Source organism: Argopecten irradians, chromosome 7 (genome assembly GCF_041381155.1).
Source record: "Argopecten irradians isolate NY chromosome 7, Ai_NY, whole genome shotgun sequence".
Taxonomy (NCBI): domain Eukaryota; kingdom Metazoa; phylum Mollusca; class Bivalvia; order Pectinida; family Pectinidae; genus Argopecten; species Argopecten irradians.
Window position 1 is genome coordinate 24,993,434 of NC_091140.1, and position 24,457 is coordinate 25,017,890.

At 33.1% G+C, this 24,457-nt stretch overlaps 1 protein-coding gene across 1 annotated transcript in view; it reads left to right on the forward strand.

Moving 5' to 3' along the window:
• LOC138327960 (uncharacterized) overlaps positions 1 to 24,457 on the forward strand; it is a 118,967-nt gene that overhangs the window by 9,668 nt on the left and 84,842 nt on the right. The window lies entirely within an intron of this gene.

Consider the following 24,457-nt stretch of genomic DNA (forward strand, 5'->3'; position numbering starts at 1 on the left):
TAACTTTCCAATATTGTGAAATTCAAAAACTTACATATATGTATAGAGATGCTCAAAAGCTCTCCATTTGTTTTTGGAAAGTTCCGAAATTTGGAATGAAATCTTGCAATTGTATACGAAAATAGTATATACATGTACATTGTATGCTGTTTTAGCACAATAAGAAATTGATTTAGCAATTTTCCAAACTTTGGATTTCCCAGAATGATATTCTGATCGTTAAAATTATAGTAAGGCTGTTTGTTGTTGTGTTAGTTGTAGAAAAAAAATAAACTGTTCATATAATCTTTGCACTTTATGACATTGCAAAAAAAAAAAAAAAAAAAAAAAAAAAAAATGCCTTTAAGTTTTTGGTTCCCTGTAACAAAATGTACAATGTCTGTTATTGGATAGTTTCATTTTTACTAACACATCATTTGTTTTAAGAATCACGATAAACTTGTTTCCAATGTCTATGTATTTTATTTACTACATGTATATGCAAGTACTGAATAAAATCTAAATATGGTATATTATCCATGTTCTAAAATTATCTTACTGTACCATTTTGAAATAGGTCCCCAACTGTACCAAGACCTATTGACATTTCCATATATTACAAAACTTTATTTTTAAAACCGGAACAAAATTGACCAAGCTTTTAACTAAGTATTCTGCAAGGTTATTATACTAACTTTGTATTTCTGATAAAGCTGCCATCAGATTTTTCCAAAAAGGGTTTTGAATTTGTTCTCCTGCTTCTTTCATTTTATTACAATCAAGCTCATATAACAAATCAATTTCAAATGGCATTATTTCCTTTAGTAAGGTTTTCCAGGTTTTCCTAGCATTTTCAAATATTCTTCTGATCCATTTCATTTTCAAATATTTAATAAAAGATACTACCTCAGTCATGTTTAAACCTCCACTTTCCTTACATTTTTTTAAATTTTTTTTTCAAGCTTAAAATTCAATATGAAACAAAGCAGGATTTTGTTTAACTTAGTGATAAAAGATTAAGACGGGTCTTAAAGTGTAGAAAACAGATGTACAAACGGTAATACTATTTTCATCATAATCATTATCAACATCGTATCATTATTGTCATCATCATCATAATCATCATTATCATCATTATCATCATCATCATATCATCATCATCATCATTCTTTATGTCATTATAACCATAAATAGAAAACAAATGTCTTTAATTATAGGAAAAAAAGATCCATAACATATATATCAAGTTATGAATCTTACAAAGTTGGCTTTAAATCTTTTCGAGAGTGCAGAAACTTCGAAAAACCGCTTTGAAAGTGCTACGCTATTTTGTAGTACTTGTACATAAATGTGCAAAAAAACATTTACCAGGAAAATATATTGTTTATTTATCACATAGACTGTTACAGTAGACAAACCGTCTGTCTGTGTCAATATGTCGTCTCACTTCCATTTTATAGTTTATAGTTTAGCGGGACTTAGCTGCACGGTTTGGCCCTCTCCAGATAACTATTACAGAAAATAAAATTTTGTATGACGTAACTGTAAAAAAAAAAAAAAAAAAAGTCCGTACACCGCAATAATATTTAACTTACCTGAATGAATGGATATGTATTTAGTCAGCAACTACGACTACTTATATCGTCATATATGTGTACATGTATTGTAGTTTTTTATGCAATATTATGCGTTGGACCGTAAATAAAATATTTTAATTGATAGGTAGACAAAATATTTACAAAAAAGGTCTTGTAAATCTTTTATTTAACCATATTAATTGTTGAAAATACAATCAACATGGAACTTGGCACACGTTTTTATCGAATCCTTCTCGTTATTTATGTGTACGTGTAATACAATGCACAACTGTTGCAGTTTTGTTTATAAATCTTTATTTAGATAAATTATATGTACATCACTTTTATATTGAAATATGTGTAATGACTTCAAGAAAGATTGCACGGATACGCATATATTTAGATTTTCACTGCTGTCCCACTATGTAACCTTACTAAGCTCAGTTTGCAGTCACATACAATGTAGACTATGATCTTCAATAGCTTGTGATGACGTCATTATCATTGTGACGTCACAGTTGTCATGCCAGCGATCACGGAACACGGCTGTTCAAATGACTGTTCCATCCATGACGATAACGAATGATTAATTCATAACAGATGCGAAATCCCACTGTATTTCAACATAAATTGTAATTAGATGTAAATATAAGCATTGAACGTCTATACGTTGGCATTCATAGCCAATATGAATCCGAACTGGATAGAGGCAAATCCAACATAAAGCGCTAGCGGGCTTTATGGAATTTGCCTCTCTCCAGTTGGCATTTATATTGGCTATGGACCATCGTTATAAAAACCCTATACCTGGCAGTCTTCTACAACCCTAAAACATCAAACGAAAGTAGTCTAAATGGGCTGGATAAAGCGATTAGAAAAGTTTCATCATTGAACAATGCCCAAATCATCATAGGTAGGGAATTCAATTAGCTAGAATGGGACTGGGAAAATAAGATCCTGAAAACTGTAGTATAACGATGCCTTGAAATGGAAATTTGATTTAAAGATTTAAGTTCAAGTAAGCTATATATAACTTGATAATTTGATTGACCAATGTGAATATATCTTCAGGCAGTTGATTTAGGAACATCGTCTAAGTCCATATAGGAAGTCAGTTCATAACTAGGAAGTTGTTATTCAATCTTTGCCGACATAATTTTAGGAAATCGTGACCTTTACGCCATTCCTGCTTCCTGGTATCGGATATATAAGAGACTCGAATTATTCTTTAAACACACTCGAAAGACACCCCACAGACACTCCGGACACAACATACACTACAGACATGACATACTTCACACCAGGACACCTCTACAGATACCAACACTAGGAAGCATGGAAATAATTTTGTACATGTATTTTAGTAGACGGAGAAGTTATGATTGTAATTCCCGTCAGGATGTATAGGACTATATGGTCCTTTATCCACTGTACTAAGTATATATATGGAACCAAATAAAAACTATGCAACTGAAAATCAACGCCTCCATCATCATTCAACTCTACAACTACAACGACATGAACCTCACAAGCAACATCAAGCCTTCTAACTCCATGTAAAGAAAAAGACATTTCATTATACTGATGCCGTGACAATGCGATGGAATTTTGGGTTTCGCGGATATCACCAACGGAGCTACGCCACTATATGATCATTAGTGCCACAAGAACACAGCCACCAAAACCCATCACCACAAACCACACAAAGAACAAAACAAGAGGAACCAAAATGCAGAGACCACCAACAACACCCTACTGACCACTACACAACCAGCACCGTGAATAAGCCATCAACTTAAAAGACAGAAGATCGAAGACAGAAGACAAACAAAATTGAACTGTAATTACTTCTTAAAATTTTTGACATTTATAAATGTGTTTTTATATATTGGAATTTACTTTTTGGTAATGTATAGTGTTTTATTGTTTTCTAAACTGATATAATTATACATTTTTAAAAATTAGTTTCCATCTAAATATCATAAGTTTTAAGGTACAACGTATGAGTAAATTTATCATTATTTTTTACATACATATAACAGGATGATAATTGTTCTAAGCGAAGCATTATGTAGTAATGGAATACATTTTTTTTTAAATTCAATATGGTAAATATAATTTACTTCATTACACTTAAATATTTAATATTGCCATACTATCAATTTCATTTTCATATTTTTTTTTTGATCTAACAGATTTTTGAGATTTTTGGATAAATAATGTTTTGTTAATTTCATTTCTATTAATATGGTCATGACTTGTGCTGTTCATTTATGTCATTTACAGAGAAAGTTCCTCAACATACCTTTTTGTTTTAAGTTATTATTTTTCATTTACACGAATACATTTTTTTTTACACAAAACATATATTTAAACGTCTGGAAATGTTCTGCTGACATGGTCTAACATGCAGTTTTAAAAGTAATTGGAACTTCCAGTATGTCTGAGAACAATAGGGTGGTGAGCTATCTCATTAAGGCCCATTTTCTCGATATTAATGAGATATTTACGTTTATGTATATTATTTCACGTTGGGAGGAATACCCGATGCAGTTTAATGCCGGGCACACACAATTTTTTTTATGTTTCTCTCAACGTTACATACACAAATACACAATATGGAACTTTCTTTGTAAGATGATTTTCATTTCATTTTATTTATTATAAGATCTTAGCCTGATTGGAGTGCAAGATTTCACGGCTTGATTGTTAAGACGGTATGACGTCAGCACAAGCATTTTTTTTTCATTAACTTCATTTTTATGTAGCACAAGTTTGAACAGTACTAGTTCAGGTTAATCATTTTTTCTATCCGTTTTGGATTAAATAACTAAATGAAATTTCTATGCTTATGAACTGTTATCATCCTATACATGTATTTTACAAAATCAAGACATTTCAATTTTGAACAATTACTTTATTCGTTTAAGTTATTTAAAATTAGTTAAATTTTTATAAAAAAGGCATTTTGTAATGGTTGGTCAGGTATCTGCCTGAAGACATATCTGCTTCCGCTATGACAAATTGTGCCCCAGGTCAAATAATACTTATCTTATAGATATCTTATTAATATATATTTGATAATTATGGTAGCTTAACTGTTCATATTAACAGTACATTTTTTGTTTAAAGTTTTATAACATTTTATTTTTAAAACAACTAATACACGTTACATTTTACTTTAAAAAACCACAAGTTGCATTTTACTTAATATTTCATATGGAAGTTCTTTTAACAATTTATATCTTACTTTATTTGTTGACACTTATACACATTTTACATATTTTATATACTTATGGGAAGTTTTTCTCACGTGCTAATGCATGGACAATGAAACGTATTTATAAACTTCCCATTTTTTCATGTTAGAGGCGGAGTAGTGATGTGATATAACACACACATTTAATTGTTGTTGCTCCGACCTTCTAATAACTTAACACGCACAATTCACTACATTTTTTTACACAATAACAAAGAAAATCCAATTTCATTTTTTCCTTCTGATAACAGCATATCATGAACCTTAAAAGTCATACAGAACTTTGGACTTTTTATTTATTTTTTGTTGATAACATCATTAATTTACATACCACTTAATATCATCAACATATGTAAATCCAAACATCATTGTTACATTGTGCATTTACCCGAAAATTTATTTTAATGTGTTTTATTGAAATATTTACATTGTATGGCATAAGAATGGTGTACAGTTATGTTAATTTTGACAATATCTTGTTTTGCACATTTCACAGTGAACTTTCTTTGGATGTTTTTAGTATAAACGATGCCTTAATATGGAAATTCAATTTTACTTTTGTAGCATAATGATTTCAAATTTTAGCTAATTTGAAATCAAATATGAGTATATGGCGAATGTAGTATAACGATGCCTTGACATGGAAATTTGATTTAAAGATTTAAGTTCAAGTAAGCTACAATGTATATATAACTTGATAATTTGATTGACCAATGTGAATATATCTTCAGGCAGTTGATTTAGGAACATCGTCTAAGTCCATATAGGAAGTCAGTTCATAACTAGGAAGTTGTTATTCAATCTTTGCCGACATAATTTTAGGAAATCGTGACCTTTACGCCATTCCTGCTTCCTGGTATCGGATATATAAGAGACTCGAATTATTCTTTAAACACACTCGAAAGACACCCCACAGACACTCCGGACACAACATACACTACAGACATGACATACTTCACACCAGGACACCTCTACAGATACCAACACTAGGAAGCATGGAAATAATTTTGTACATGTATTTTAGTAGACGGAGAAGTTATGATTGTAATTCCCGTCAGGATGTATAGGACTATATGGTCCTTTATCCACTGTACTAAGTATATATATGGAACCAAATAAAAACTATGCAACTGAAAAGCCAACGCCTCCATCATCATTCAACTACATCGACATGAACATCACAAGAAACATCAAGCCTTCCAACACCATTTTAAAAGAAAAGGTCATTTCATTATAAAACCCATACAAACCATCCGACGCTAGCAAACGTACCAAACCAGGTTATTAGATCTGAGGTATTGCCTGGTATCTCTGATCATGATAGTGTGTTAGTTGAGTTCAGCCTCTGCCCACAGAAAGCTAAGGTAATTCCACGCAGTTTCCCACTCTACAAACATGCTAAGTGGGACACTATCAGAAAAGGATAAGAAACCCTTCATGCCACTATATAGCTATTAGTACCACCACCTATGATCATGTGGATCATTCTTGGGACATTTTTAAATCCACACTCAATGCCGAAGTAAAGGGACATATACCCCATATCACCACCAAACCCAAACATAACATGTGGGTTAAAGGATTTGTGCAGTCAAAAATGATAATTTCAGTTTATGCTGGAAATGGCTTTATTAGCACGTGCAGAAACCTCTCCGTACCGCGCGCGACCGGAATAATCTGTAAGCCGCCGATATCGAGGTCAAATTTTCATACCACCCGATTATGCATATTTTCTATCTCTTAACTGTGTGACGTCATAATAGTCCGTGGCTTATAGCTGTACTAGCCGATCAAAGATTTTTTATGATTACTTTTGAGTTAAGTTAATCGTATAATAACTTCAACTCGAATGTAAATAATTAAAAGAGTGAAATTCGATATTTCAAATACTCTAATTTATGCTAAAATAGCAGGTATCTTCGTGTAATTATGAAAGAAAATCCACACAAAAATAAAAGTTTCGGATTTTGTGTCGAGGAGTTCAGCAACGAATAAGCTTTAATTAGATAAAAATTTTCCTGTAGTCTGTAAGTCTGTATCTTTAATACATTGTGAATTGCAAAGTTTGTGACTCTAAAATGAAATTTTACGTAACAATTTAAGAAATCCTTGATAAAAGCATCAAGGATATGATGCCTGACGTACGTACACACCGATGATTGATCATTACAAACATTGTATTGTGTGTTGCTAACCAAATAAATTGAGATGCATTTATTACAATACCGTAAAACGTTTCAACATGTGGTAGAAAGAATTTATTTTTGATATTATAAAAAATCAAAATATTGAGATATAAAGCAAAACAAACCATATTTTACAGACCGTGCGGTCACTTTCAATTTTTAATCGATAAACGAATAGATACACCGATATTGATATATAATTAGCCATGCCTTTGGTTTGTAGGTTATGTAATACCTAGACCAGGATGTTGTTTACCTGTACACAACGCCATTCATCGAACTCACCTGTATTTCGGAGGACTATATCGGGTATTTGCTATTGTCTTACTGACAACCAGGTTAGGACATCCGTTAATTGGATTGTGATTTGAATTATGAAAACCTCGTACATCTATGCTCTGGGTTTTTTTATTGTCACCTCGATCTAGCTCCTTTTTTAAAAATGAAGATGTAAAAGCAAATGGAAATAAAATATCCCTGATCATACCTAGGAATATATATTACAGATATATATATGTCGTACACAGGTAAAACAATAATGGAAATTGACTTATTCAGAAATAAAAATGGTTCTAAGAACTATTTCAACTAAAGGTTTAACATTGAAAATTATTCCAGTCTAGTACTGTAATTACGGGATCATGGCATATAGCAATCATCCGTAATTTCTAAGGTATTGGTAAAAATTCTAAGCATGTACATTTGTATGTACAAGAAGGGTTACAACATTACCAGTCTAAATATACTTATTTAAATATCACTAAGTGTATTTTTAAAAAGATACAAGATATTATGTCTATCTATAATGCCTGTATACATATATAATATATATATTTCATTTTTCATTTGAACACTATGTTGTTACTTTTTGGATTATACGATAAATGTTCATATCATTCTATGATATACAAAACGATCGACAATGAATATACTATTTTAAGGATTTAGTATAATTTTGAAATAATGAATTTAAATCTACACTTATACTGTAATTTAGAAACATATATCAGAAATATCATTGATGTATTTCTGCTTTTTAGTAAACGTTATGGATAAAGTTTCAAAGGCAACAATATAGATATACATATATTACTCCAATATCACATAACTGATAACCGTCCACATTTTATTTTTACTCAAAAACTGTGCCGTGTTTGCATCGTTAAAGCAGAAGTTTGAAATAAAAAACATGGATTCTAGATATATTCATGCTAAATTTTGGGATTTTACTCGTAAAAAGATAGTGTTAGATTATACTGTTTTTTTATTACACAGAAATTTACATAATATGCTATCTAAATCTCAGTCCAGACTGATCCGAACATCATTTTGATATCGCTATCAAATTGGACTGATTATCTAATCTAAAGTTAGATATATGCTTGTTTGAATGTTTGAAATGGTGTAAATGGAATGTTTTGAAACTGAAAATATCTATATCATAAAGCTAGAATAACCATTTACTCAAAAATCTCAAATTGTAGATCTAACGTATACGTATATGTGCTGTATAGATGTATAGTACTATGCTTCTTATGTAGCCGCGGACTACAGTGACATCACAAGACCACGTGACCGGCTAGCTCATTATCTCTGAACCGTAGTCGACACTACCCGTAAATCACGACCAAAACCAACCGATAGCGCTAAAAGCTAGGCCTAGGCGATTCAATGGGTGGGACCTAATTTCTCATTAATCCAAAGCAATATCCTGACGTATTATCAAAAAAAAAATTTTGGCTGCACAAATCCTTTAATTTCATTTTTCATTTCAACAAATTTTATTGACAAAGATGTTTCAAGTCAAATGGATTAAATAACAAGCAAAGCATATAAAATTTCTCTCCAATGGTGGCAAAAGTAATGTAGTTTAAACTGACTTCAATTATAGATATTATATTTAAGTTTTGAAATGAAAATTTTACAACAATTAAAGGGAGATAACTCTTATGCATACTCCATTCACACATCACACATAATATAAACACACAATTATTTTATTACAAGAACATGTTATATTAGACCACATGTTACTCAGATATTGACAGACAATGACCAACAGTCCATGTGTATATATATGCACTTGTCATTGCTCTCAATACTGTTAATTTCTTGAAAATAATTGAAAACGTACACGTATATACATGTATACTTTAATAGAATATGTATATGCCGTATATAGAACAAAACAAAGTAACAGTACCAAAACAACCGTGCTCAACAAAATACTCCAAATATATATCTTTGACAGAGAATAATTATAGTAGAATATATATACAATATTATTCAAATGTTATATAGTGAACATTGTATAACTTTTGAGAAAACCAAAAATAAAAAAAAAATAAGAAATTCAAAACCCTTCATACCACTATTAGTACCACCACCTATGATCATGTGGATCATTCTTGGGACATCTTTAAATCGACACTCAATGCCGAAGTAAAGGGACATATACCCCATATCACCACCAAACCCAAACATAACAACATATGGGTTAATGATGAGATAAAACATATACTCAGGAAGAGAGACCGCCTTTACAAAAAAGTTAAAAAAAAAACCTGGGGATTCAAACCTGCGTAAATATTATAAAAAACTGAAACATGACATACAGAGAAAGCTCCGACAGTCATACTGGCAATATGTAGAGGGTATCTTGATACCACATGTAAATGATAACATATACAGTGCTTCTAAAAGGCTTTGGTCTTAGATAAAAAAAAAACCAACATATTATATTGGCATATCCTCCCTTAAATCTGAAGGCAAATTAATAACTGATCCTACAGCTAAAGCGGAAGCACTTAACCTCCAATTCCAATTGGTTTTCAGTCCTAAAACTAAATTTTCAGCGTAAGAATTTTCTAACAAATGTAATATTCCAACTACACCACATTTCCCCATCATGCCTGGAATCCTGATTACACCTGAAGGAATCTTGAAACTTCTAAATAACTTAAACCCCAGTTAAGCCGCTGGTCCTGACGCGTTCAAACCAAGGATTTTCAAGCACCTGGCACCAGAAATTGCTCCTATACTCTCAATTATTTTCAACCAATCTCTATCTGGCTCTGTTCCTACTGAATGGAGGCTAGCGCATGTCGCCCCAATGTATAAAAAGGCAATAAGACCAACCCTAAAAACTACAGACCTACCTGTATATGTAGTAAGTTGTTGCAGTATATCGTGGTTAGTAATATCATGAACCATGCAGATAATCACAACATCCGGTATCCACTACAGCACGGTTTCCGCAGGTCACTATCATGCGAAACCCAAGGTAAACCAAGGCAAAAAGACTGATATACTTATAATGGATTTCTCCAATTGAATCATTCTCTCCTATGTCACAAGCTGAGGTACTATGGAATCAATAACAAGGTTAACACCTGAATTGAGAGTTTCTTAAATAATAGAAAGCAGGCTGTTATAGTAGAAGGTGAAAGATCTGGTTACTTAGATGTCAAGACTAGAGTCCCTCAAGGCTCAGTTTTAGGTCCTTCCCTCTTTTTGTGTTACATCAATGGCATCCCAATTGGCCTGAATTCCACTGTACGCATTTTTGCAGATGACACCATTGCATATATGACAATAAAATCCACGCATGATGCGACATGTCTACATGAAGACCTTAATAAACTTGCAAATTGGGAGAAGTCTTGGGAAATGTCATTCCATCCAGAGAAATTTAACATCTAATCCATAACAAATAACAAACAGGCCATTAATCACAAAAACATCCTACACCAGAAATAATTACGGCATGTAGACAAATTAAAATACCTAGGCATTGCATTCAATCAAATCTGAAATAGGAATCGCATACATGTATATCAAACATCTGTGAAAAAGCCAATTCCACCCTGGGCTTTCTCCATAGAAACCTTAAGATCGGCTCTACCTCCATTAAAGAACAGGCCAATAAAATAATATCCTCGTTAGACCATCACTAAAGTATGCCTGCTCAGTGTGGGATCCATATAATAAATCAGTCATCAGTAAAATTGAAATGGTACAAAGAAGAGCAGCAAGATTTTTCACCAACACACAGAGAAACACCTTCAGTGTTGGTGACATGATACAAGATCTAAACTAGCGCTCTCTAGAACAACGGAAAGACATGCGACTAGCCATGCTTCATAAAAACACACATAACAAAATAAACAGTACGCAACACAAGACATGCACATATGTACACTATCAGACTCCTTCATGAAATTGGAATTCCTTACAGCCGCAAAATATCTCAAACCCTTCACCTACAACCTTCAAATCTGCAATCCTTTCTGCCTGTCAAAAACTTTTTAACACTCACTCCAATTGATATAAACTTCAGGTAGATGAAGGTGACCAGTACAATATAGATGTAGATATGTAGAAAATAACCACACAGACATGCCAGTTTACTGTTTATTTATACATGTACTAGCTATAATTGATATATTTAAGCAATAAACTGTTACCAGATTGGACATACAGTTGATATGAAGCCCATCCGGAAGGAAGATAAATAGAATGGCGCCCGTTAGGGCGCCATGAATATTTATCTTTCGGACGGATGGGCTTCATATCAACTGTATGTCCAATCTGGTAACAGTTTATTACTTATATTTCCATTACGATCCTTCGAATTCAAAACTACACACGTATATCCTTTAAATTTCCCGCTTGCGCTAGTGTTGACGTCGCCAAGTTCAATAGACGGAACAGCAATAGCATCAACTTCTGAATATAGTTCAACATAAAACGGTTTGAAACAAGCGAACAAATGAAAATTATGCGATGACGTTTTTTTTTGATACAAGTGATTTTGTCAACACGATAATACTATTAGATTTCATAGACTACACAACTTTAAAACCACTTTTGAAATTATTTGACCGTTATGTATAGGCGTAAGTATACATTGAATACATTGTCAGTGACGCGGCGGAAACGTTAGATATTCATACGCTTGACCAGATTGGAGTTCATAGCCAGATATTGCCCATCTGATTTAACATAGATTAACTGGGAAACTGAAAGTAGAATGGAAATATAGTACTATCAGAATGATTTCCGTGTTATTGTATTTAATTTCATATGTATGTTCTATCTGAATTTGGAGGTAATAAGGAGGCATAGTACACCATAGTACCTCCATTCCGGAGACTTTGGCACTTAACAGTGAAAAGGCTGGCTCTACCAGACCTGCAACCAATCTGCTGTATTGCGTGCGCGCACGAGTATTTATACGTGCCGCGCAGTAGAAACGATGGCTCACATTGCATGTCGCCCCTCACGATAGACAAATCAGAGCGCTCGGCATATAGCTCCGAAGACTGAAGCTTCTATCATGGTTGTCTGTAATGCTGGTTTCGAACACCTGAAATGTAGCTTGGCTCTCTATAGATCTATACGATCGTAATTGATCATAAATTAGTAACGATTCAACTAATTAAGCTTTATAGGTATCAGCCGTGTCCTTTTTTTTACTCAGAGGCGATTTTAATAGCTAGTAAACACATCATAGCCATTTCCCGCCAAAGGCGGCTCCGTTACACATGTATATCGACTAGGTCAATTTTACATAATGAATAAGTCACATGCCACATGGAAAAAGTCGGTCTATTGTGAACGTACGGTAAGTCCAATAATGACTGACTATCATGTTCCGTATATCCTCAAAATTTTTGTTAACTTACTGGCCACAAAACATACAATCGCTGAACGAATATAGAACTGTGAACATGTTGTCGAACATGAACATAGGCCTACACATGTAGTTATACCTGTATCACAACAAAGTTCAGACACTCGTATCAAACTGCAGAAATAAATGTTGATATAACAAAACAAGCTCTAGAACCAAAACATTGTCTGATCATGGCGATCTAGAGCTACTCAGAGCAGCCTTGACTGCCAATATATTGATAGTCGTGACGTCACGTATGACGCAGTGCTTTGACTGTCGTGACAAAACAGTAAAATATATCGCCACATTTCTTCAAAATGTCAACAATGCTATACATGTATTTAGAATTGAAATGCATGTAACACATAAAATATATTCTTTCTCTTTGATTGTTCTTTCGTTTGGATATTGGCGCGATATATTTCGCGGATGTACGGATACGTGTACGATGTGTCGGGTACAGAAAAACAGTCGGACAGGTCACGAATTATAATTATTTTCATTTTACAACAAAAAGATCTTTTTTTGTCCGCAAACTTCCAGTTTGCCAAAAACGTGTATGGTCTTTAAAGATGCTCCACCGCCGACAGAGCATAAACGATATTCATCATTTGAACAATAATTGGTGTTTAATCGTGTATATATATGTCTAATTAACACAAAAAAAATTTAAAAGATTATTTTGCCTTTAATGCAGGCGCAATCAGTACTTCATTCCATTTAGGATATAGTGCCATGGATTTTTTTCGGGATGCAATTAATTATTTTTCATATCTTTAACTTGAAGTAAAATAAGAAGCTGAAACTTCTCTATGTTGGTAATGATGTATAGTAAATAACTTTTGTAACTGAAGGAAAATACTAAATCGTCTGCTCCTCTTTTTGATAGTGAAAAAAATACTATTTGTCAGCGGTGGAGCATCTTTAAGGATATCATATTATTTTTTACATGAAAGTATACATAAAAAACATCTGAAAAAATGAAGTAAAATTAAGGACCGGAAGGTATTTAAACGGAAATCTGGTAATAATACCTGGTAACAGTTCATTGCTTAAATATTTATATTTCTAAATTACCGTATGTTTACAAAGGAATTGTCAGAGTTATTCAGTTCTCGATGTTGAAGGTATACATTTGCACTTTGTATATCAAAAGGTCCTTTGAGACGCAATAATAAAACCGTTACGTTTTTTGTTTGTCTTTTTTTCTATTCTCGAAAAATATCCAGTCATTGGATGATAATAGAACCACTTCAGTGTCGGGTACTTAGCATATCGAGTTTATGTTATTATGTAAATAGCCGATCAATATTTTTTTCTTACGCATGAGCATTGAATGCTTAAACAGGATATAGCGACGGAGTGTTCTGTGAACGCCAACATATTTTTGGAAATAATAGGAAGTAAATTATAATCTGTTTCATATAAGCTGTCTTTATTTTCACCTGTAAAATTACCTGAAATTTAACCGTATTTCAATTAATATCATGGGTCACATTGGAGTTTTTTGGAAAAATAATTCCTTCAAAATAGAAATAATGCATGATAATCAATATACATGTAAAAAGTATCAACAGGTAACTTTTGCAGATTAATTTACCTGTTGGAATTGGGACTCCTTTTAGGAAAAAAACTATAACTACTGCACAGGTAAATCCAAAATGGTTGGCGTTCAGAGATACACCCATAGTGATAGTTGTTGTGTCAGGTCAACCAGGTTTCTTCATCAATATTTAACAATATCGTTGATGAATTGTGAGTTGGATAAATAACTTGGGAGAGAATCGAGATTTCAGACGGATTTAACAGAAGGTATATGTTATTTTTTGATTATTTGTTGAGTTAGGAATTGTCATTATTGTATGATTGTAGTATAAGTTTTACCAAAAAACTCAAAACCAATAAATAAATGAAAGTTTAAATTCCTTGGATTAAAATGTTCTGAGTACACCCATGTAAGCATAACTAAAAGTATTCTAATTAGATGGCCGTCCCTTGTTTGAACATGTAGTAGTGTCCCGGAATATCACGGCAAGGGAATGTATAATGTGACTCATTCAAGTACCACGTGGTACCTGATAATGTTTGTGTGGGACAATTTTTTCTATTAGTGATGGCACGGCGTTAAACGATGAGATCCCGTGCTAACATCATTTCAATCGGAATATTTGACAGTTACATTCCATCAACAAACGTCATGGGGGATCATGTAGTTCATGCGTTTGTCTAAATATGACACGAATTCCATATTGTAATTGTTGTATTCACTTAGGTTAACTAATATTTATCAGAATATCAAGCCCGAACATTCCTTAAACCGACAAGAAATATCCCTTATTATAACAAATATAAAAAGAACAAAACAAAACATAAACGACCAGAGCCTGTCAGCTTTGTCGATATCAGGAAGTTTCACATTTGTGAACGAAAGCCAATCAAGATCACACCTTATAGTTTTATGTGAACATTTTACATGTTTAGATGTATTTTGATTGTATACTTTACCAGTAAGCATTTCGTTTAGTGTGTTTCCTTAAAAAATTTAAATATCCGTTTTTGTAATCTTAATTTCCTAAATAGTTTACTGTGTTGTATAGTGATATTTTATTTTAAATAAAACTATTGAAATGAAAATTCGAAGCCATTCAAGACACACTTATTGCTCCGAGATCAGGCTCGGTCATCAGCGTTACCTGGTACTCAAATTGAATGGAGCTGTGCACGCATTATGTCTTATAATGTGTGTCGTTTAGCTTTGTATACGCTTTGTCAGTGTTATAATCTCCCAGAATAGGCATAGAACAGGAAAGTTGAATGTCAACTCACTTCACAGTTCGAATTTTGCAAACTCAAACCCGACCTGCATAGGAATGACTGAACGGTAGAACGATATTCATCATGTCATTATTATAATTACTATTCTTACCTTTGAGAAACGTTTACAAACAATACACTGAACGATACCTACATTATTTGATTTGCATTTTACAGGTGATTGCTAATCATCCAATAATTTGATAATGAAGCGATGTGATTTGAACAGATCAATGATGAAGTGGATCATGCTTTGTATGACCTCAGTCATATTTGGTCTCATCTATTTTGTATCAAGAGAAACGATCTTGTCGTCTAAACGATCTCCATCACTGTCAATGCATATATACAGCATCACACCTACACTCGTACAGAAACCACTGATAGTAGTTGGAATGCTTTCACCACATACCAATACCCAACTCAGAGAAGGTCAGAGATCTACTTGGATATCAACCATGGAACATTTAGAATATCAACTTCCTTTTAGAATTATCTACAAATTTCTAATTGATCGTCCAACAAACGATACCAATGTAGAAAACAACAAGTATAGCGACATTGTATTTCTAAATGCAACAAGTCAAGGAAGAGGTGTGAAATTTGGAGAGAAGATGTATCTGTGGTTCAAATACATACATGAACATTACCCAGATGCATTACTCGGTGGAAAAGTTGATGATGACGTTTTCCTATGTGTCCCGCAGATTTTTAATCGACTGGATGAACTGAAATCGGCTACATTGTATTACGGTTGGTCACATGGTTCAGGTAAAAAGGTGAATATTGACACGCGGATAGATGAAATGTTTGTGATTCTAGGCAGAAATCTGATAGGACGGATCGCTAAACGTAGGTATTGTGGAGAACCGAAGTGTAGTAAGACTGAGGACTTAATAGATACCAACTATGGAGGGACATCTATCGGATCCTGGCTGTCCGCGTATGACGATATTGATTATCAACGTGATAACGCGAAAATCTTTCATATGGGTCGTGGAGCAGAAGCGAAACATCAAACATACATCAAACCTGACTTCTGTTCAAAATACGTCCTAAACCATAAGTCATCAGTGGAGATAATGAAACGTCTCCACGAGTATAATAAGTTGGGTCATGATTAACTTGGCCTTGTTAACCTGAACAAAGTAAGAGTCCGAAGATATTTGTTGGTGAAGGATGTATATTATATGCTGATTACTGTTTTTTCGAATTGTTTGATAGCAGTAGCGATTGATTAAATTGTGGGTTTTTTTTTGCGATTCAAATAGTATATGTTCTATTTAAATCTCTATTTAACGATGTCGGGTTACAACTTTTATTTTGACCTCAATTTCAATTTACCTTAAACTTTTTATTTTCAGTATTACATACTTAGATAAGATCAGTTAGATGACATAATAGTCTTGTTAAGAAATCATCTTTATAATGCATGTAATTTGGCGAACAGTGTACGTCCATTTGATTATGTGTAAATGTTATCACTTTAATTTGAAATACAGTGCATTGATTCTCTTGTTTTATTTTACCACGTACATGTATATATGTCATTCCAAAGTTTTAAACTCTGTATGTACGTAAAGGCACCTATCATGCGCTGAAACAGAATGCTCGCGTATTGCGATTTAGTTTATTGACGTCACCTACATTTACACCCAATGTGTTTAAAAAGTTTGAATAACGTTATTCATGTCTTTATTCAAAACTATGTAGCTCAGTTAGTAATTCCGCTTTTCATTACATCACCTGAAATATAATATTAAAATAGTATTGCCTTTTGGTCATATACAAGCTATAATGTATTAAGTTCACCTGTGCATTATGTTGTGAACATCTGTCTATCAAGTAACCTTTTAAAGATTGATTACCACAACAAATAAATTCATGTTTGCTCTCGTTTGGTTTATGATTGGAGATTTGTTTTTACTCTGCTAACGTTTTTCGTTCGTCTTTGCAAAAAATAGTTCTGGTCAAATTTCTTTCGAAGTATGATTTTTGCCAGGCTGATGTCGGCCATCGTATATAGATAACATATTTATTCATGAATTTTACATACATACTATTCATTAGTGTCTATTGAATTAAGGATAATTCAATCGAAATGTGAGTACGGTTTTATTCCTATCCTTTTTATAAAGGTAAAGTACCCCATTTTAAATTTGCGATAATTTATATTCATTTGAAACAATGTTAAAAGCCCCTAGAGTTTAAAGTTACACAAGAGCTGTTGGAGAACAGCAAAGCTCGCCTATTCAGAAGAAATTGATGTTCAAGTATTTACTATTTAAAAATATCAAGCAGTGCCCTCAGTCTATATTATTTTGCCTCCAACAGAAGTTGAAATGTCTTCTTTTGCAGTACAATTTTTTATGGTAAACTCAGACAATGTTATGAGTCTATGTGAAAAATAACGGCATCTTTTTTGCAATCAAGTGAGGATGAAATACATGAAATAGCTCTTAAAAATAAACTGCCACAAGTTTAAAATAGGAATTGCCAGACACTTTATGCAACTAATTTACTGAAAAATTATACTGTGGAAAATGTTCACTTATTTCCCAAGTATGAAAATTGAAATTAGAAATACACTACATGTACCGGTGTGAGAGATTGAAGGCATGTGTTAAAATATTTGTATTGACTTAAGCTTAAACAATTGACAAAATAGAAACTTGCTCAAAAACTGAAACATGGAAATATGACAAATTAACAGACTCAAAAACCCCATAAAGGACCCCATATTGGTTGTATTATCACGTTCAGCATCCATACACATTAGGAAAATAAAACCATAAACATTTATGATGACTTATGCTTAAACAATTGACAAAATAGGAACTTGCTCAAAAACTTTAACATGGAAATATGACAAATTAACAGACTCAAAAACCCCCTAAAGGGCCCCAAATTGGTTGTATTATCACGTTCAGCATGCATACACAATAGGAAAATAAATAAAATCATAAACATTTATGATTACTTAAGCTTAAACAATTGACGAAACAGAAACTTGCTCAAAAAACTTTAACGTGAAATGGGGCGCCAACGCTGACGCCGACGCCGACGCCGACGCGGGGGTGACAACATTAGCTCCCCCTATTCTTCGAATAAGCGAGCTAAAAAAGAACGGTTCCTGAAGGTCATTTAAAGCTGACAAAGGTCATATTTCAATGTAGGACGTGATTATAAATAACTTCATATCCTTAGCTTACATGTATATACGCACTGGAATATCAAATATTTTTATTCAGTAGATTTCCATGCATTTAAATTGTACTATTGTTTACCTGGAGTCTTTTGCACTCCTAAAATATGTAATATCAACATTTGCATGGTTTTGAAATGTGCATTATGAAATTATTGATAGTATGTCTGATGAAATAGTATATACACATAATTAATCATACAATGTACCTCTTTTGTTATGTACAATGTAGTTATATGTTTGTCCAGCACTGTCTGCATTCTTATATTGTATATGTTTATGTCAACTCTCCAATGTGCTAAAAATAAGGAAATAAAACAAACTGAATCTGAATCTGTCTACCTGTATTCGAAATGTAGTGCACTCTGTGTGCACAAGGGTGTAACCTTTAATCTACCAAGTGTTCTATTATTAGCGAGACATTTTAATTCTCGCCAAATAAAGTGGAGGACCAGTAGTCATCACGTACATCGTTCTATGTCTATGTTAAATATCGCTGTATTTTGTGGTTTTAAAGTGAGGGTTTTTATGATAAATGAACACGTTAAGTCTAAAAATAATGTCAAAACAAATGGACTATATATTTCGTATATCATACTAACTACATGTATATATATAGCAGATTCAACGTTAAAGTGAACTGTTGAATACAGGAGAATATCGGTAGATATTAGTGTATATATAATAGGTCATACTTCAATGACGTTTTACGGCACGGAATTTGTATACGCCTTCGGAGTCCTTGATATTTCTAAGATTCCTTCAAGTGAGGGGAGACGCTCAGGGTTTTCAGGTAAAAACTTGAATCTCTGAACCATGGCTGTTATAAACAGAAAACATCTCTATCTTCGCCAGGCACTGTCCAAGGCACATCCGTCCCCCTGTAACAAAATGATACACAGTAACATCTCTATCTTCTCCAGACACTGTCAAAGGCACAACCGTCTCCCTGTAACAAAATAATACACAGTAACATCACTATCGTCGCCAGAGACTGCCAAAATATTACACAGTAACATCTCTATCTTCGATAGAGACTATCCAAGCCAAACCCTTCTCTCTGTAATAAAATAATAAACAGAAAACATCCCTATCTCCGACGGTGACTGCCCAAGGCACATTCGTCTCTCTGTAATGCAATAATAAACAGTAACATCTCTATCATCGCCAGAGACTGCCGAGTATCGTTGGCTAGCAAAGTTGGATAGATTCAATGCTTTCATTATGAAATATATATACATTTAAGTGAATAGGCGGGCTAAGGAAAGCTAATGTCGGTAAAAAAAGTGGTGTTGATATATCCAGTATAATTTCTTAGGAAATAAAAAAAAATCTTTAGAAAATCGCTCTGCATGCGAAGAAGTTATTCATATTTATATTATAGGAATCCTTAAATGTCCTCCCGGCAGGTATGTTCGTGTTGACATTTCCACGCAGCCTCTCTTTCAAAGGATTGCATTTTACAACTGTGTTAAATTTACACTGGGCTTTTTCCATAATTTCAATTGTTACAACTGGACAACGTAAGCAGAACCTGACCGTCGTTTTCATAAGCAAGGACTTTTGGAAGGCCAGTGAACACATGAAGATTTAAACCTCTAAATCAACTCATTTGATATCCTAGGAATCGGAAACCTAACATTTATTTCGACTACAAAAAACTTTTCGACAGTAATTTAATTTAAAACTCAACCATCCTACGATTGTATATATTGTACATTACAAAAATCAACATATTTATGGTAATAAATAATGAGATGAAATTACTCCTAGGCATTAATTTTTTTCTAACCATAAATGAAAAATTGCACTTGAAATATTACGCGATGTCATCACATTTAGTTGCGTTCTGATCTACGTATTAAGTAATCCAATTGAAAATTCAATCTTAAAATGCTGTTTTGTTCATTGTAAATTTTCTATTTGCCCAGGTAAACGGTAGAGCAGAGAAAAAGATGTGCAATGCTATTGAGAGATATTAGTCTTTATCGGTTTGAACTATTTGATAACAAACCATGATCTCGATCTCTATAAATTAACGATATCCCGGTGTCAACGGTACCGGTAGAGTATCCTACAGCTAGAGACGTGCAGGAATCAGCTGAGCTACGGCGAAAAATCGAAAGAGCGGTTACTGACATCCTGGCTCAAATGAACGTTTCAAGCTCTAACAATTCTGGAAATATAACAGCCGATGTAGTGGAGAGATATAGTAAATTGTTTGAAGATCATTTACAAGACATACAGATATGCAATGTACCTGAGCCTACTGCTGACACTATTCACAACATTGATGACAGTGTCGTTAACGGTATGTTATTTTCTTGATTCAAAATTTATTTTCATTGCTATATGCAAAAACGTTGTCTCTTATATCCAAACTAGAATATGGAAAGATGCAACATCTACATAGTATCTGAAGGATTATTTTCCGTACAATGATACTGTATTACGTTCGTCGTTTCATTTTGACAAATTATTCTACCATTTATTTTCGGAAGGAGATGATATATTTCCAATGACTAATTTTATGTTGCTTTTCTGAATGGTGTTTTTGTGTTCATTTGAATTACATAATTGAAAATATTTGCATGTATTTGCCTTTGCATGTTATAGATTCGAATGAAGTGGAGACTGGCGGAGTCTTTCTTAACCTTCGTAGGCTGTATTGTTGGATTAATTTCTTTACTTTTGCTTACTTCCCTTGTTTCATATGTTGTGCTAATTTGCTTTGTTCTTTTGGGGATTTTAATCGTGATTTACGTCATATTAAAAAATATCAAAAGCAAATTATCCAATGCTCTCCCTTCCCAATCGCATTGTATTCGTTTAAAATAAGGAATTATATTGTTGAGTGCAATATTATAAGACTTTTTCATATGTGGATATGAAGGATAGTGATATTCTACCCGAGGGTCACAAAATGTTGTAAAACCCGAGGCTTGCCAAGGGTTTTACAGCATTTTGTGGTCCCGAGGGTAGAATATCACTATCCTTCATATCCACGTATGAAAGAGTATTTTCCTCTCATACTTCGACGTTTAATTGCAACTTTACTACTACGACTTTCCGCCATTTTGAAATGAAACCGAAAAAAATGTGAATGCAAATCATTTCTCCATACATGATAATAGCGTGATATTTTCAACGCAAATTCTATTGTTTGTATCTTTTAAAGTAAATCCAGCATAGTTTCTGAAAAAAATGTTAAAATTGTACTGAGAAAGTAGTATTTTTGTTGACGCTGTGACCTCACGAAGCTTTATTGCATGGGTAGCCATGCAAGACAGCTTTAGGCGTCATGAGTGTATTGCCTTAGACAAGCCAGTATTACACGTGTAGGTATGAGAGAAAATATGATATATGACATTTTCGTAAGATATATTTTAAAGCACCAAATTGACATTCTTTTTTGTATTATTGACATTTTACAAAACAAGGTCACTGTGAATTTTATTGACAACAAGTTGTATTTTCCAATTTGTTTATTTTCGCCATGCACAATAATTCATGAAAAAGCGTAAAAATACCATTTGGTTCCAGCAAAACTGGACAAAACAGAAAATTGACTCTCATACCAAATAAAGGACTCTGGCCCGGCCTTATTCATATGTCATATCATGATGTCCTATATGTAACTCCGGGTATTTGTAACAAAATATAATGCTTATCGGTCATGGCCATTGACAATCCTTCTGTGTTTCTTTTTTATGTGGAGTTATCTGAAAATATTTGTAAATCAATATTTATCCTAAAAATGGATGGTCAGGGATCCAGATTAAACGTTAATTGAATATGCTATTTTTCATATTTTTTCTCTATAATCGTATTATATCTCACTTTCTGATTGACCTGTTTTATCTAATACCTCAATATTATAATTAATCCGATAATTGTGCAAAGAAAGACTTTATGGTGATGTCATAATAAACATCATTGATACATTTACAGAATTGTACATAAGAGACATGATATTTAAAAGCAGTAAACGAATGAGAGAATTGAATATAGCATGAAAGATATGATGTTTTCAATAAAGATAAACTAAATAGTTGTATACACGCATAATTAATATTGGAAATGAAATCCGTATACTTTTATTATAATGTGAAAATGCTACCAAAGAAGCACTTCAAAGGTAACCCATAACTGTAAATATAAGAATAGCCCCAATCTTTAACATGCAGGCCTACATACTGACAACTCGAGTTTTTGTGAGCCATTTTTATACATAATATCTACAAAGCACTGATAATATTCATTATGCATTCCGTTAAATGAAAAAAATGGAATTTCAGTTATAAAATATAACTATGATCACTGTTATACGTCTAATATTAATTTGTAACGCAACATGTGTTAGAAACTGTTATTCATTTAGATAAATAATATAAATGAAGGCAAGGCCTTAAAGGGCGCAGCAAGATGTTTCAGTAACCATTAATTATGCAATGTTAATACGTTCAAGTTATAGAATAAGCGGAGCCGAATTTTCTGTTTATCTATTTATTCATATATTCACACCTTATTTGGTAAAAGAAATCCACATAAGAAAAGGAAGATTTGTTTTTATTTCTGTAACAGATATTCCGTTTTTGGCCAGCTGATTATATTGGAAGATGGTCTATCACTTGAACGCTTGCAAATAAAGAGCAATAACACTGAGCTTCTGCCGGATGAAGATTACGTTTGTCGGATCATAAAAGCGTTTGAACTGCTTGATTATATAATGAGCTGACTTCAAAGCACCACATTCACGTTGATGGGATTTTTTACAGTGGGGAAAAATGGCGATCGCAAACTGAAGTTGTCAGTGTGTAGGATTGAATTTGAAAGATGGTGTTTTTTGTTATATTTTCATGTATGTGTTACCTTATAAGTACTTCGCACTTTATGCCCTTCGGCCATGAAGGGCTGCGTCCTTATGATGTCTCTTTCAACACGTCCGTCTTTCAAACTCTATTGTACTGAATTTGATTTCATAATTTATTTTTCTAATTGATTGTTTATATATACTGAGGTATTATTGAATGTGTGATGAAAACGGTATGCTAACATAAATGAAATAATAAATATGTGCAATAAATATACAGTTCATATACAAAATTTGTAATTATTTAATCATATCTTTACAGAACCAGACAGCTTGCAAAATCGGTGAGAGACCTTCTAATAAAGATTAGATGAAAATGTGCCTATTAAGTACTAAAACATCCCGGTGATATCTAGGATGTGTTGTAAGGTGTATACGTTGACCCGATTGCATGGTATCGTCGATATACAAATAAAAGCTGATTTCTTGTCAAGCTCTGAACGTTACCACACAAAGTGTTGAGAAATTTGAAAACTGTTTACATAACGTACATACTGGGTCAACTGGATTTTGGTTGAACGATATGTGGCATAAACGTTGGACTCATCGAATTACATGTCAGGTCACTATATAAGGACATAAACAAAAAATTACGTCACTCTCTACTTATCCATAATGCATTGCGTAATTTGTCTAATCGAGTAAATGACATGTGGTCACATGATCACCTTTACTATGTATTTACTATACGAAAAGCACTGGTTGGGTGTTCAATTATTTCTTTAGATACGGCGTCCCATACATCACACCTCTTGTATTCCATGTACACAGATTAATCATATTTGGTAGTATAATGGCAAATACGAAGGTTAATATGAAAACTATATTTCAGTTCGAATCATACGAGTAATCTCTGTACTTTTTCACACCACGGGGATTCCATTCAC